Source organism: Hyperolius riggenbachi, chromosome 8 (genome assembly GCF_040937935.1).
Source record: "Hyperolius riggenbachi isolate aHypRig1 chromosome 8, aHypRig1.pri, whole genome shotgun sequence".
Classification (NCBI taxonomy): domain Eukaryota; kingdom Metazoa; phylum Chordata; class Amphibia; order Anura; family Hyperoliidae; genus Hyperolius; species Hyperolius riggenbachi.
In genome coordinates this window covers 232,307,566-232,318,978 of record NC_090653.1, presented here as the reverse complement: position 1 = coordinate 232,318,978, position 11,413 = coordinate 232,307,566, and the positions used below count along the sequence as shown (strand labels likewise).

The following is an 11,413-nucleotide window of genomic DNA, read 5'->3' as shown; positions in this document are numbered from 1 at the left end:
CCCCTCTGTTTTGAAGTAACATTACAGAATACATAGGGATGTCACTGATAGTCCTCAGAGGAGCTCACAATCTAATCCTACCATAGTTATTCTAAAGTCCTACCGTATTAGTATAATACATTAATGTAGCACTGACATCTTCTGCAGCAAATTACAGTGTACATAGTCATGTCACTGACTGTCCTCAGAGGAGCTCACAATCTAGTCATAGTATAAAGTCTACCATAGTCATAGTATAATGTCCTACCATATTATTATACTGTGTGTGGCTGAGAAAGACCTTTCAGGAACCCCCCCCCCCCCCTTAAAAAATCCAAGGTTAGCCCCACAATATCTTTATAAAACATTAAATAGTATTTAATATGCTGATAATGACAAAGATTGGTTTGCTACCGTTTCCTACAAAGGCTAAGCTCTGTTTCTGCTTTTCATCGAATATGAAGTGAAACGAAAGTGATATCTCTCTCTCTTCACAGTAGGCTGTTGGTGACGTACATAGTGGGTGTGATGCAGAGCTGAGCTGTGCTGTGAGCAGTCTGTAGGAGTGGACTAACTCAGTATATAAACTTGCCTGAACACGTTCAAGGAAAGGCTTCATCTGCGCAGGCTGTCAAGTCACTTCTTATTCTCATCAACAGGTACGGTTTTGTGCTGAATGTGAGAGTGTCTGCATGTTGCTTGTATTCACTTATTATCTTTATAGCACTGAAATCTCCCACAGCGCCTTGCACCCCCTCAGAGGGGCTCACGATCTAATCCTTACCATAGTCACATGTCCATCATAATCTAACGGTATCTGTAGGTTTTTGAGATGTGGCCAACCAGAGTACCTGGAGGAAACCCATACAAATACAGGGAATACATACAAACTCATTGCAGAGAGTCCTGGTTCTAATTCAAATCAGGAAACAAGTTTAGCAAGGCGACAATGTTGTCTACTATGCCACCATGGGTTGGCAATATAATACCAAATGGGTTGCTTTTTCTGTTTAAATCAATACTGAAGTGAACTTGAAAAAAAAAATGATACCTATAGAGAGGGAAGGCCCTGGACCCCATAGAGCCTTCCTGGTCCTCTCTCCATGCCTTCAAGCCTACACGCAGAACATTTATATCGCTTTTCTCCTGGTGGACTCAAAGCATTAGAGCTGCAGCCACTAGGACGCGCTCTATAGGAGGTAGCAGCATTAGGGTGTCTTGCCTAAGGTCTTCTACTGAATAGGTGCTGGTTTACTGAACAGGCATAGCCAAGATTCAAACCCAGGTCACCTATGTCAGAGGCAGTGCCCTTAACCATTACACCATCCAGTCACTTCAGGAGTCCTCGTGAAGGCTTTGGAAACACTTGCAGAATGCAGCCGCTCGTTTTTGGAAGCTCTCGGTGGCACGAGTGCTTTCAAAACCTTCCGAGGACTTCTGAAGGCACTAAAAATTTCAGCTGGGAATAGCAGTGGCCAAGGGCACGGAGAGAGGACGAGGCAGGCTCTATAGGATCCAGAGCCTTCCCTATCTACTGGTAAGAACTTTTTTTTAACCAGTTTACTTTAGTATTGCTTTCATTGAGAAACAATTGTTTCAACGAGGACCCAAAATGTTTTTTAACTTTTTGACTTTCATAAACCAGAAAGTGAGCGGTATGAAGTACAGAATCAGAAAATGCTTCGATCAGTCAGGCTGGAAAATGTATCCCGATCACACAAGTGTCTGACGGGTTTTTGAGACCTCACAATGGATTCCTGTTCTATTGAATTCGACGCATTGGCTCATACGCTAAATTTCATTGCACTTTTTTTCTGTTGGTACTTTACTGCAAAATCAATTTGATTACTGTGTGTCTTACTGCGATCGACTCGTTTTCAGTCAATATTTTCTTGAACAAGTCAATCAAACGATCGAACTTAAACGAAGTTGTGTTTTGCTATCTGAAGCTTTTGCTGGTTGCCTTCTAGACCAGAATGGGAATTGCAATAATTCTTGGTTTCAAAATTTTTATTTAACATTTCATGTATAACAAAGTTAAACAGTAGCTCAAATGTGCATACATGCAGGGAATGAGCAGAAACTACGCCAGTGCGAATTTACGCATCGTAGTTCGCATCTACGCATCGTAGTTCATAGGCGCAGTTTCAAACCTACGCTTACGAATTTACGCGTAGCGAAGTACCGCTACGCGTAGCTTACGCCCACTATGCGTAGTTAACATGTGTATTGCGTAGTGATCTACGAATGCGTTACTCGCGTCTAATTTTCCGCATGCGATTGTATGCATACAAATTTACGCATTAGAAAGGGAAATGTACGCATAGAAGGGTTCCCAGTATATGCATTTCTAAAGAAATTAATGCATACGAAGCAAATATTTGTTTTTGAAGCCGTAGTTTGGCGAAGCGTAATTGCGTAAAACGACGCGTATTTCCAGCGTAGCGAAGTTGGCTGACTACGACCATCCCTGCATACATGAAAAGACATTATACGGCATCCTATGCAGGGGAGCAGCGATAGTATCAGTAAGCATAGGCATATCAGCAACTCCAGCAGCTATCAAGCTTCTTATACTGTTGAGGCCCAAGCCTCCCATGTAACCTTGTACAATCAACATCAACATTGTGAACAAAGAAGTAAAGAAAGAACGAAAACATCCTTTGGTTCTGCGGCAGAATTGCAATAATTGCAATCATTTTTTATGAGGGGCACTAAGCGGCACATGAGAGCTCACTGTACACATTACTGAATGCAGCACTTAAAGTGAGTCTGAAGCGAATTAAAACAAAAATCAGATATTCACCTAAGGAAAGGGAAGGCTCTGGGTCCTATTGAGCCTTCCCGTTTCCCATTCCTCCTAAGGTCTCTTTCTTCTAGCACTGTGCCCCCCCCCCCACCCACCTGCATGCTCCCAAAGACAGGCCACTCAGTATTGTGCATTCTGGCGCACTTTCACAGGCGCAGTACGCAGGGCCGGCCCGCTCATGAGGCGGGGTGAAACATTTGCCTCAGGCGGCAGATCTGGGGGGGCGGCACCCGCCCGTCCATGGACGCTGGGGCCGCCCGCCGAGCTGGAGGGGTAGCGGGCAGAAAGGGGGTATTGGGCCTAGCGGCGGGGAGGGGGGTCGGACCCCCCCCTCCCTCGCCTGGGTCCCCCGATCTGCGCTCCTCCTCCAGCGTAAAGTACCAGCCAGCGTGCATATGAGAAGAGGCAACGGGCGGGGGAATCACTCACCTTCCGCGTTCCATCGCGTGCTCCACTGACGTCACTTCCGGCAACACCGCCCACTGTATTGTAAGTGGACGGCCTTGCAGGAAGTGACGTCGGTGGAGCGCACGATGGAACGCAGAAGGTGAGTGATTCCCCCGCCCGTTGCCTCTTCTCATATGCAGGTTGGCTGGTACTTTACGCTGGAGAAGGAGCGCAGATCGGGGGACCCAGGCGAGGGAGGGGGGGTCCGACCCCCCTCCCCGCCGCTAGGCCCAATACCCCCTTTCTGCTAGCTACCCCTCCAGCTCGGCGGCACCACCACCCCCCCCCCCACCCACGGGGGGGGGGGGGGGGCGATTTTTTTTCTAATTTTGCCTCAGGCGGCAAAAAGTCTAGGGCCGGCCCTGGCAGTACGGAGCCACCCATCTTTGGGAGCACTCGGGCTACTGAAGACTTCCGAAGCCTCCCGCAGCGGGAGATTTAAACGGGAGAGCCAGTGTTCTTTCCAGTGAGAGGAATTGGAAAGCTCTATAGGACTTACTGTGAGTATCTTTTGTATCATTATTATTTGCTTCAGACTCCCTTTAACATAGTATATATTGAATTTCTTTGAGGGAAAGTTAGTAAAATGCCTATCTAATCATTACAGAAGCCATAAGTTAAAGGGGAACTGTAGTGAATATAACTAAATGGATAAAATTGCTTCTTCTTTTTTTACAATACTAATTTACAAATTATTTAGTCAGTGTTTGCCCATTGTAAAATCTTTCCTCTCCTTGATTTACATATTGAAATGTATTATTGGTGGTGACCTATTTAGTCTTGCCAGGTCCAGCTCTGCAGAATGTTTGTTTCTGAGAATCCTGGAGAAAAATTTTGAACACTTTTGCCCAATTTACCAAATGCGTAAATCTTGAATTACAAATTCTTGACATTTCTTAAGAAATTTACCACACAAGTCGGTAATTAACCTCACTAGTTGGTAATTCTAATTTTCTATGTGGTAATATATTTAGTGAATTGGAATTTGGTAAGGTGAACGGTAAAACTAGCTATTTTCAGCATTACCGAATGTGGTAATGCTTAGTGAATTGAGGCCATTGGAGGAAACCTACCACACCAGGTTATTCATTCATACCTCCCAACTTTTTGAAATGAGAAAGAGGGACACTTAAACCACACCCCTGCCACACCCCTAATCACACCTCTGACACACCCCTAGTCACGCATACCATAAAGATTTCATAAGAATAATATGTAATTTTATAATTCAAACAGCATGGGTCTTCTCATATATATATATCAATTGAAAGGATAGGAATAAAGTTTAGAGTCAATCAAACACATTTTTAGTAGAGAAATATATATATATATATATATATATATATATATATATATATATATATATATATATATAAAGAGGGACAAATGAGGGGGAAAGAGGGACAGAGCTCCCAAGGAGGGACTGTCCCTCCGAAAGAGGGACAGTTGGGAGCTATGTTCATTTCTACACAATCCCTAAGGCCTTGTTCACATTATAAATCGCCAGTGCTATTGCAAGCCCTGAGCGATTTATTGAGTGATTTTGAAAGTGCTTTTCTAAGCACTTTCAAAGCAATTTTTGCTTAGAAAAGCTTTTGTGCAGTGTTTTTTTCACTTCATGTCAGTCAGCAAGTGAGCTCTTTGCATGAACTCTTGAAATGAATAAATACAATGAATTTATTCAGTAAAAGCACCCTGGAAATCGCTTTTCAAAGTGCTTTTTTTCAAGCGCTTTGCGATCTCCCCATCCTTTCTATTGAATCGCAAACGCTCTGAAAATTGTGCAGGAGCCACGTTTGCGATTGGATAGAAAGCTCATCGCTTATGTGAGAACATTAACATAAGCTACCATTGCAGAAGCGCTTCTAAGGCAATTTTTAAAATTGCCAGCGCTTAAAATAAGCAAAAACACTCTTAGTGTGAACAAGCATTTATGCCAGTGACACGGCTACTGAGGTGAGGGTGGGAGGGTGTATTTTTATTATGATTTTATAAACATACTAGCTGAAAACCCGGCGTTGCCCGGGTATATATTTGGTTGTTGTTTGTTCTTACTACATTTTCTAACCTTAATACACAGTAACTCAATTACTTTTAGGGCCCGTTCACACTGCACGCGTTTCCAGCCGCGTTTTGGAAACGCGTGCAGGTGGCCAAAACGCACGACATCAGACATTGCATAGAGTGCAATGTCTGATGTTCACACTGCATGCGTTCCGGACCTGTGCGGTCCAGGAACGCATGCTGCAAGCAGATTTTGCAAAAACGCGTGGCTGTCCCATTCACTTTTCAGTGATGGGATCAGCCACGCAACGCACACAAACGCGGATGGCCATGCGTTCGTACGCGTTGCGGTCCGCACGCGTTCCGCACGCATGGCCATCCGCATTTCTGATCTGAACGGGCCCTTAGTTTGTAAGCTTCGGGATCCTTGGCATAAATAATGTGAGAATGGAAGCAGTTTAAATGTTCCCATTTAAATCAAGCAAACAAATTGATTGGCTGTTTGTGGCTTCGCCACTTCATCTGAACTTGTACTTCAGTCACCCAATGAATGATTGTAGCAGGTTTGAGGCCTCTTCCATTAAAGGATACCAGAGTCGAAAGTCTCTGGTAAAAAAAAGTGAAGGTTCAGTGGGTAGGAGGGATATGAGCAGATACTTAACACGCCTCCTGTTCCCCTCCGTCACTTGCCGTTCTCCTACACTCAGTCCCGTTTTATTCCTGGCAACTCGGACGACTCCTAACACGGACATACTGCGCTGCGCATGCGCAATATGTCTGTTCTGCTCCCCTGTGGCTGCGCAGTGATGTCACAGAACAGAAGCCCACTCGCTCCCCCCCCCCCTCCTGTGTCCTGGCATGCCCGCTCTACTGCAGTGAGCATCACATGCTGAGTGGAGACGTGTAAAGAGCGAGCGCGCTCCTGTCCTCTGTGACATCACTTTGCGAGGGCACAGGGGAGCAGGACAGACATACTGCGCATGTCAAAATCGCTGAAAATAACGGGACTGAGTGTAGGAGAATAGCAAATGATGGAGGGGAATGGAAGGCATGGTAAATATTTACTTATACCCCTACCCACTGCACCTGTACTTTTTACCACAGCGTTTTGGCTCTGGTATCTTTTAACAGTGTAAAAAAGGCAGCAATTTAAATATTCCCCTTGAAAATCAATAGGTAAATTTTGATTGGCTGTTGTAGGCTCCACCCATTTTCCTGAATATTAATCACAGTTACTCAGTGAGCAACAGTGCCAAGTTTGAGAACCCTGCAATTAACAGTCAAAGAATGGCTGCAGTTTACATTTTTTCATTTGGTTGTTGTTGACTCCACCCACTTTTCATAATCTTGACACCCAGTCACTCAATGGCCATGTTTGTGAGCTTTGGGGTCCTTGTAATCCATAATGTGAGAATGGAAGCAATTTATCACTCAAATGACTGTCTGTTTCAGAATTTGAACCCCCAGTCACCCAATGACCGATTGTACCAGGTTTAAGGCCTCTGCCACTAACTGTGTAAGAATTGCAGCAATTTAAATCTTCCCATTGAAACCCAATAGGTGAATTTTGATTGGCTATTGTAGGTTTTACCTACTTACCTGAATATTAATCCTAGTCACCCAGTGACCACCTGTGCCAAGTTTGAGAACCCTGCCACTAACGAATGGCTGAAATCAATCAGACAAATCCTCCTTTAGAGAATTCTCACCTCAGTCACCCACTGACCAACTGTAGCAAGTTTGAGGCCTCTGCCATTAACAGTGAAAGAATGATGGCAATTGAAATACTCCCCTTCAAAACCGACAGATGAATTTTTATTGGCAGTTGTAGGCTCCACCTACTTTCCAGAATATTAATCCCAGTGAGCAAGTGTGCCAAGTTTGACAACCCTGCTATTAACCACCCTGGCGTTCTGATTAAATCGCCAGGGTGGCTGCGGGAGGGTTTTTTTCAAATAAAAAAAAAACTATTTCATGCAGCCAACTGAAAGTTGGCTGCATGAAAGCCCACTAGAGGGCGCTCCGGAGGCGATCTTCCGATCGCCTCCGGCGCCCAGAATAAACAAGGAAGGCCGCAATGAGCGGCCTTCCTTGTTTTGCTTATATCGTCGCCATAGCGACGAGCGGAGTGACGTCATCGACGTCAGCCGACGTCCTGACGTCAGCCGCCTCCGATCCAGCCCTTAGCGCTGGCCGGAACTTTTTGTTCCGGCTGCGCAGGGCTCAGGCGGCTAGGGGGGCCCTCTTTCGCCGCTGCTCGCGGCGAATCGCCGCAGAGCGGCGGCGATCAGGCAGCACACGCGGCTGGCAAAGTGCCGGCTGCGTGTGCTGCTTTTTATTTGATTAAAATCGGCCCAGCAGGGCCTGAGCGGCGACCTCCGGCGGTGTTGGACGAGCTCAGCTCGTCCAGACCGCTCAGGTGGTTAATAGTGTAAGAATGGCTACAGTTTACATTGTGCCATGTAAAATGAACGACTGTAATTTGATTGGCTATTTTATGCTCTGCCCACTTTCCCTAAGTATTTAACCTTGGTCACCAAATGACCAGCTGTGCCAAGTTTGGGTACTCTGGCTTTATTACTGTGAGAATGGCAGCCTTTTACATTTTTTCCATTGAGATGAATGGGTGAAATCTGATTGGCTGCTTGTGGTTATGCCCAGGTGTGCAGGAGGGTGCGTGACCCCCAGAACATACCATCCCAGGTAGTAAGGAATCTGTATACCAAGTTTCGTTGAAATCGGTCAAGGCATTTTGGAGTGATCGTGGCACACACATACACACACATACACAATTACACATATATACATCCGATTTTATATATATAGATTACAATTAACATTGAACATCACACCACATTTAGGACAACAAAGACTGTTGTAGATACTTTGCGTTAGTAGCGGTCCTACCTTGACTAACCACCACTGTGACATTCAGAGAATCCTAGTCCAAACGTATTCATACCTCCCAACTTTTTGATGTAAGAAAGAGGGACACTTTAAAGGGACCCTGAGCTGTAATTAGAACCAGAATTTGGACTTACCTGGGGCTTCCCCCTGCCCCCCCCCCGTAGCCCGCGAGGTTCCCCAGTATCCTCTTCTTTCTTCTCCTGGTCCCGCTGGCGGCTCCGCTATACAGCAAATTCAGGTAAAGTTGCATGTGCGTGCCGTAACACTCCTGTACATGCGCAGTTCTGTAAAGACTGAACCGCGCATGTGCAGGAAGCTTACGGCGACCAGCATGATGAGGCGGCGGGGGGACCAGGAGAAGAAAGAAGCTTATGTCAGAGGACTTAACAGGCTAAGGAGGGCTGGAGGGTGCCACAGGTAGGTCCAAATTCTGGTTTTAATTACAGCTAAGGGCCCCTTTAAGATATGCCCTTAGCCACACCTCTAATCACGCCCCACCACATCCCTAGTCATGCATACCACAAACAATTTAGAAGCCAATGATGTAGTTTTATCATTGAAACCACACTGGTTCTTTCTATAGTCAGTAGTTTTCCTTCATTTTAACATTTAAAAATAAAAAATATATCAATTCAAATGATGGGAATAAAGTTTAGAGTCATTTAAACACATTTTGAAAGGTCGAAAAAAACATATATTTACATAGGTATGTACATGAGTCCGGAAAGAGGGACAAATGAGGAAGATAGAGGGACAGAAGGATTTCATTCCCTCCAAAAGGGGGACAGTTTGGAGCTATGCTTATTACAATATATGTTTAATCAAACAAACCAAGGCCTAGTCAACTCTTCTGTTGTTTATTCATCGAGTGAAGTGCTTTTAGCAGCTTGAGACAACCACCTATCCCATACTTTGTTAAATTTCCCTGAACAACCTCTGTTACTTGAAAAAAAAGTGGACCAAATAGATACTTGCCTCCAGAAGCTTCCCTTGTCCACCTTGCTGATACAGTGTTGGGACCCCTCAAACATCATTGACAAGAGCACTGCGCAGGTGTAGCATAAAGGCACTTCAGGCTTGGTGAAAACAGCCAAGCCAAGGTGGTTCAGGCTCAAGCCGCCCTGCACCTGTGCAATACGGCTGCGATCATTCACATACGAGAGCACAGCCTCACGCTTTTTGATGAGAAGTGGTAGTCTGGAGGTAGACATGGGAAGCCTCTGGAGGATCCAGAGTCTTCCATCTACTGAGGTACAGAGATGTCCAGCATTTATTGAGGTGGGCCTGCATGCACAACACTGCCAGAAAGTTACAAGGAAGTTGCAACTGTGGTTGCTGTGGCAGGTCGGGTGGAGAAGCTGGCGTATCTTTTACGGACAGGGGGACCAGAGGAGCAGCACAGCATAGGTAAGTACTGAGAATGAGAATAAGCTCCTGAGAGAAGTGAAACGGCCGTTATGCCACTCTATTTCCCCTATGCACTCACCATTTATCTACCTACCTTTGGATGTATGTACTTTGTGACACTGTAATAGTGCAATAAAACATTTGTAGATATTGGACACTGCCCGGACTTTGTCTCCTTTGTTTCCAATTAATACTATTCATTACTATTTTTTTTTTTTATTTCAACTTAGACCTCAATCAGTTAGTCAAATAGGGTTGGGTAGGAGCAGGGCGCAGCATTCCCTCAGGACCTCAATGTTATACACGCTATAGACCTTACAGAAGATAACCTTAGTGAATTGTGGCCATTATATCAGTAATCAGATATAATAACGGTCTCTCCACCAGTTGACAACATTCTCGTATGCTGGAGTGTTTGGTGATCCCTTGAAGGACTTCCGAGGCCACAAAATAAATGTAGTTTTACTTACTTGGGCTTCTTCCAGCCCCTAAAAGTCATGGTCCCTTGCCACAGCTCTGGTCCTCTCCGGGATCCCGCTGGCAGCCTCTAAGGATCGGCAAACCCCAATGGGTCAGTTTCTTCTGCACATGCATTTGCGCAGTGCATTCCCGGTGACGTAGGCACATTCTCGTGTGGGGCTGGCACAAGCGCAAAAGACGTCAACCCATCGGGGGTCAGCGATCCTTAGAGGCTGCCAGTGTAACACCGGAGAGGACCAGAATTGCGGTGACGGATCTAAATTACTCCTAGGGGCTGGAAATAGCCCCAGGTAAGTAAAACTACATTTATTTTGTGGCCTTGGAAGTCCTTTAAATCGGAACATTTCAAGACATTATTAGATTCTGAAAAAAGGATAAAGGAATAAGAGGAGAAAATCAGAGATAGAATGTGGGAGAAGAAAGAAAAGAGGGTCACAACACAAATCAATATTGTGCATTGTATTGTGTCCTTTGACTTATCTAATAATGTATAAGAGCATTAGGAGTTAATGCTACAATGTACCGTATATACTCACATATAAGCCGACCCGCATATAAGCCGACCCCCCAACTTTTACCTAAAAAACCAGGGGAAAATGATTGACCCCATATAAGCCGGGGGTAGGAAATGCTGGATTGGTGCAGGCGTGTGATCCCCCCAGTGTGTCCCAGTATAGCTAGTATAGTGCCCAGTATAGCTAGTAAAGTACCCAGTATAGCCAGTATAGTGCCCAGTATAGCCAATATAGTGCCCAGTATAGTGCCCAGTATAGCTAGTATAGTGCCCAGTATAGCCAGTACAGTGCCCAGTATAGCCAGTAAAGTGCCCAGTATAGCCAGTATAGTGCCCAGTATAGCCAGTATAGTGCCCAGTATAGCCAATATAGTGCCCAGTATAGCTAGTATAGTGCCCAGTATAGCCAGTATATTGCCCAGTATAGTGCCCAGTATAGCCAGTATAGTGCCCAGTATAGCTAGTATAGTGCCCAGTATACAGTGGAGGAAATAATTATTTGACCCCTCACTGATTTTGTAAGTTTGTCCAATGACAAAGAAATGAAAAGTCTCAGAACAGTATCATTTCAATGGTAGGTTTATTTTAACAGTGGCAGATAGCACATCAAAAGGAAGATCGAAAAAATAACCTTAAATAAAAGATAGCAACTGATTTGCATTTCATTGAGTGAAATAAGTTTTTGAACCCTCTAACAATAAAAGACCTAATACTTAGTGGAAAAACCCTTGTTTGCAAGCACAGAGGTCAAACGTTTCTTGTAATTGATGACCAAGTTTGCACACATTTTAGGAGGAATGTTGGTCCACTCCTCTTTGCAGATCATCTCTAAATCCCTAAGGTTTCGAGGCCGTCGCTGTGCAACT

The 11,413-nt window shown here is 44.9% G+C and overlaps 1 protein-coding gene across 1 annotated transcript in view; it reads left to right on the top strand.

The window, feature by feature from the left end:
* Window positions 1-580: 580 nt before the first annotated feature.
* The window catches only part of TREX2 (three prime repair exonuclease 2), a 42,569-nt gene continuing 31,736 nt past the window's right edge, over window positions 581-11,413 (top strand). Inside the window, exon 1 of the mRNA XM_068249765.1 lies at window positions 581-638. The gene's annotated coding sequence lies outside the window, so the exon portion shown is untranslated. The remainder of the gene's footprint in view (window positions 639-11,413) is intronic.